This window comes from Chionomys nivalis, chromosome X, assembly GCF_950005125.1.
Source record: "Chionomys nivalis chromosome X, mChiNiv1.1, whole genome shotgun sequence".
NCBI lineage: Eukaryota > Metazoa > Chordata > Mammalia > Rodentia > Cricetidae > Chionomys > Chionomys nivalis.
Window position 1 is genome coordinate 136,090 of NC_080112.1, and position 5,934 is coordinate 142,023.

Sequence of the window (5,934 nt, forward strand, 5' to 3'; positions counted from 1 at the left end):
TGGAAATAGAAAACACTATCCTGAGTGAGGTATCCCAGACCTAAAAAGAGGAACATGGCATGTACTCACTCATAATTGGGTTCTAGCCATAATTAAAGGATATTGAGCATATAATTTGTGATCCTAGAGAAGCTAAATAAGAAAGTGAACCCAAAGAAAAACGTATAGTCATTCGCCTGGATAGGGGAAGTAGGCAAGATTGCCGGGCAAAAACTGGGAACTTACGGGTGAGGTGGCTTGGGGCTAAGGGGAAATGGGGTGAGAAATGTGAGAAGGGGAGGATGGGAGGAGCCTGGGGGAATGGGATGGTTGGGATATAGGAAGGGTGGATACGGGAGCAGCGAAGTATATATCCTAACTAAGGGAGCCATCTTAGGGTTGGCAAGAAACTTGGCTCTAGAGGGGCTCGCAGGTGTCCAGGGAGATGTCCCCAGCTGGTACCTTGGGCAACTGAGGAGAGGGAACCTGAAATGACCCTATCCTATACTGATGAATATCTTGCATATCACCTTAGAACCTTCATCTGGCGATGGATCGAGACAGAGACATAGACCCAATTTGGAGCAACATCTGAGCTCTTAAGGTTCAAATGAGGAGCAGAAGGAGGGAGAACATGAGCAAGGAAGTCAGGACCATGAGGTGTGCACCCACCCACTGTGACAGTGGAACTGATCTACTGGGAGCCCACCAAGGCCAGCTGGACTGGGACTGAATAATCATGAGAAGAAACTGGACTCTCTGAACATGGCGGACAATGAAGGCTGATGAGAAGCCAAGGACAATGGCACTAGGTTTCGATCCTAATACATGAACTGGTTTTGTGGGAGCTTAGCCTGTTTGGATGCTCACCTTCCTAGACCTAGATAGAAGTGGGAGGACCTTGGTCTTCCTGCAGGGCAGGGAATTTGGACTGCTCTTCAGTATCGAGAGGGAGGGGGAATGGAGTGGGGGGAGGAGAAGAGGAGTGGGGATAGGGGGAGGGGAGTTGGGGGAGGGGGCAATATGTGGGAGGAGGAGGAGGGAAATGGGAAACGGGGAGCAGGTGGAAATTTTAATTAAAAAAGAATAAAAATAAATTTTAAAAAGGAGAAAAAAAAAGAATTGATGGCTCAGTTTGTAATGTAAATGTAAATAGAGTATGGATATTAGAAATATTTTTGCTTAAAATGCTTCCTCGCACCACATAGAAAATTAATTTCTTTACTTACTAGAAATGAATCATTTTACATTTACCTTCTCATCTTAAAACTTATGGGTCTCCTATTTAGAGAGATGCGAATCAATTTTTACTGATCAAAAGCAATCCTTCCTGTGTTTGTACAGCATGTTTTTTGTGAAGCATTAAGACAAATCTAACTTGGATGGAAACTGTTCAAGGAAGCGTGGACCGTTGATTAAACTAGTCAGTAAATAGTTGATAAATACTTATAATTATTTTTATGTTGATGAAATATGAATCTACAACTCTTGGTTTATTTTTAAATATTTGCCTACATGCATAAAAAAAGTCCATTGTAGAAATTGACAATCTATAGATTGATGCAAAAGAAACCAAATGCTACATAGTCAATGAAGTGGTAAACATCATGTAGTATTGATGAGTAAAAGTTGTTCTTTGTAATTTCACTTTGAAAGACCACTGGGTCCTTAGATTAATTTCTCTTTCTACATACAATTTTTAAATAAAGGCATTTATCATAATTTTGAAACTCAGATATCAAAAGTTGTTTCCCTGTGCTTTGAGTTCTTGCCCGATATCATACATAAATTTTGTTATACTTATCACTGACACCCAAAAGTGAGTATCTTGATCATTAATTTTCATTATTTTTAAGCAGTAGAAAAGAATCCTGGAGGGATAGCTTAACACACAAGAGCACTTATTGCTCTTGCAGAGAACCTATGTTTAATTTATAGCATCTACATTATGGTAGACAACAATCTCTAACTTAATTCAAGGGGAGCAAATGTTCTCTTCTAAAACTCTCAGGAATCATGCACACACATACTGCAGATACACATATGAAAGCAAAACATTCATGCTTTTAAGTGATCAGACAAACACATGGTGTACACACACAGGCAAACAAACATTAATGCTCTTCAGAGAACAGGTACACATGTGGTGTTCATACACATAAGCAGGCTAAATGCTCATACACATTAACCTAAATACATTTTAATTCATTTAAAATAGAGAAAGTTGTCTTTCAAATTTTATTAAGTGATTTAGTTTTCAAAGATGACCTGAAACATACATACAAAGGTTTGTATCTGTGTCAGGTATTAGATTCTGCATTAGAGCAGTTCATAGTTCTCATCACAATGAACGGTAGATGTTGCAGGAATCAGAAAGAGCACTATGGATAAGTGAGACTCCAGAATATATTAACTGTATTACATCTCAGTTTGCATGAGGATGATGAAATTTTCATAAGCAAAAGCTAGAAAAGTATTGACTTTTTCTGTTATAATATTTCCCACACTATAAAATTAAACTATTTTGGAAGAAGTAATATTTTATATTTTGATATGATCATAATTTCCAAATCTAAGAATAAGTTGAACAAAAAAGTCAAATATAAATTACAATCCATTCCTTTCCCTAAAACCATACTTATCTTCATCTTTTGAAACTTTCCTGCTCTCAGAGAATGTTGAAGTTTTTGATGCCTGAAAATTAAATTGCTTTTCTGGAGATGACAACTGTGATGAGATCCTACAACAAATTCTTGGAAACAACCACTTAAGTTATCTATATATGAGGATATTTAGTTTGCAAACTTGTATGACTAGATAATATAAAATACCCCTTTATTCTACTGTATTCTCAAATAATATGAATAGTCTGAGGTATGCTTCTCAGAAGTAGAAGAAAAATAGAAATGATAACATTTAGTAATATTTCAAGGAGTATTGTTTTCTGTCTACACACACCATTTATAAAGAAACATGAAGAATATTTTAAGTTATTACCATATTATTTGCAGAGTACTAGCATTTCTTGTGTTTTAATAAATAGTACCTAGAAATATGTGTATCATTACCTATAAATGTAGATAATTGATGTGTAAAATAAATAGAAAATAATATTTTTATAGCATGTGATGTATAGGCACATTTATATGATCACTTGCAAGGATACCCAAAATTTTCTAAATAATAAGTGATGCCACTTCAGAAACAATGAGATAAGTAATAAGGAAAGTGTACATTTCATTTTACATTACTTGCATTGCAAAATTAATCAAAATCATACTAAAGTCAGAAAGTATGTGTGTAAAGTGTGCTACAATGTGTCACTTTCATCATCTTTTGTGACATTTATAAAAATCTGACATTGAAAGTAAATGAGGAGGAACAACAGTTTAGTAATACATATATAGATTATATTTTTTAAAAGAAATATTTTGTTTAAAATATTCTATCCCACCACTTATTAAAACTAGCTCCTTTATCTTTTGCAGATAGTATGACATTTTATATTCTTTCCCTCTCTTTCATGAATCATGCAGCTGAGTATCAATGTAACCAATTTCCTTCTCCTTGGCTTGACACAGGACCCCAGGAGGAAGAACATAGTGCTTGCCATTTTCCTGCTCTTTTATATGGGGACATTAGTGGGTAACTTGCTGATCATTGCTACCATCAAGACAAGCCAGGCACTTGGGAGTCCTATGTACTACTTCCTGTTCTACTTATCCTTGTCTGACACCTGCTTCTCTACAACTGTAGCCCCCAGGACAATTGTGGATTCCCTGATGGAGGAGGCCTCTATCTCTTTCAGTGAGTGCATAATCTAAGTCTCTGCATTACATTTATTTGGCTCCCAGGAGATCCTCATCCTCACCCTCATGGCTGTTGACCGCTATGTAGCCATCTGTAAGCCTCTTCACTACACGACCATCATGAGTCACCAGGTCTGTGGGATGCTGGTGGCCATAGCCTGGATGGGATCACGTGTGCATGCTTTAGTTCAGACACTTCTGGCCTTGAGTTTACCCTTCTGTGGTCCCAATGAGATTGACCACTATTTCTGTGACTTGTAACCACTATTGAAACTTGCCTGTTCAGATACCTTTGTGATTAACCTTCTCTTTGTGGTCAATAGTGGGACCCTTTGCACAGTGAGTTTTCTCATGCTCATGGTCTCATATGTCATCATCCTTTATTCCTTGAGAAACCACAGTACCTAAGGGAGGAAAAAAGCCCTGTTCACTTGTGTCTCCCACATCATTGTAGTCATCTTGTTTCTTGTGCCTGGCATATTTATATATACACGTCCTGCAACCACCTTCCCCATGGACAAGATGATATCAGTCTTTTATACAATTTATACACCCTTTCTCAACCCTCTGATTTACACACTGAGGAATGCAGAGGTGAAAAATGCCATGAGGAAGCTTTGGAGCAAATGATACCTCAGGTGACATATAAAGAATTAAAATTTGAATTTATTTTAATAATGAAAATCTTAGCTTTCAATTACATGGTTAGAATAACACTGTCCTGGGAATGGTGATTTGTTTCCTTCTAAAGAATGAGCAAAATGGATGCATCCTTAAGTAAATACCAAGTTATTGTGTTTTTTTGAAAAGAAGACAGGAGGGAGAAGTGAATATTTATCTGATTGACTTTGTTTTAAATGCTGATCCCTGTTAGGCCCATGTTTAGGGCAAACAACTTATATTCAGAGCATGTAATGTTTACCCTATCTCAAATGATTTCTTTTATTATAGATTTTTTTCTTTTGATTCTATTTACTCATGACATTTCTATCCATCTTTCTGTCAATCAAAGGAAAGCACTGTAATCACAAATTTATAGAAGATTTCTTTCAAGGTACAGTGTGCGTTTATTATTTGTGAGATATAGTTTGTGTGTATGTGTATTTGTGTGTATACATGTATGAGCACAATCAAATTTTAACTTATTTCTTATTTTTTAAAAAAATTTATTGATTATTGTGGATTTCACATAATGCATCTCAGGACCTCTCATTTCCTCCCATTGCTTCTGCCCTATGCCTTTCCAACGATGTCCCCAAAACAAAATTTTAAAGGTAAGAAAGTATTAACCCCTCAAAAAATTTTTAAAAAATCTTGACATGGAAGCTGTAGTGGTTCCCAATGAGTCATCCAATATACCATTTAGTTAATACGTCTTTACTTGTATGTGTTGATTGCAAAAAGTCATTGGTCTGTTTCAAGGCCTCTGGCTTGTGCTACGCCGCTGATGGTGGTCTATCACTGAGCCTCTTGGATATCCTATTGTTGCGTTGTGTCCTGGAGTTCCTGCAGCTTTGGATCTGCAGGTTCAGCCCCTTTATATGCTCCAGCAGTAACTAGATGAGGTGGGTGTAGTGATGGGCTACCTCGTAGTCCTTGGTCTTGGCCTGGGTGGTAGCTGGGTTGGTCAGTCTCTCAATTTTTCCTCATTGCCATTACTCAGGTAAACTCTGCAGCACTAACCCACCTATCTCATCCAATGTAGCAGACAGTAAGGAGCTGAACCAGTACTCTTTCTTTCACTCCTTGGATCCAAATCAACTGCATTCATACAACCAGAGTCAGCTCCACTGTTTTGCCACTGTGGAGGCACATACGTTAGTCATCAACTTGGTCACAGGTTGTGGACTAGACTCTGCCTTTACCAGGGCCCTTGGTGAAAAGGGGAGCCTCAGACATCAATAAAATGTATCAGGGTCACAGAACAAGTAATGGCCATTGGCAGCCACCTAAACTGAGACATCTGGTTCTGGGTGGCAAATAGGGCATCCACCTAAGCCAACTCCTCACCACTCTCTCCTCTTCAGATCTGCCTCTCTCCTCAGCACATGAAATGTTCTGCCTCTCTCTTCTACCCCCATTTCTTCAACCTGTACTAATTCACCACAAAGGTGTCCAATTGCCCACTGTGATAGGCACTGGACAG

General features: G+C 38.0%; 1 pseudogene; it reads left to right on the top strand.

Moving 5' to 3' along the window:
• The first annotated feature begins 3,509 nt into the window (after nucleotides 1-3,509).
• On the top strand, nucleotides 3,510-4,418 carry LOC130868033 (olfactory receptor 4C11-like; annotated as a pseudogene).
• The last annotated feature ends 1,516 nt before the right edge of the window (nucleotides 4,419-5,934 follow it).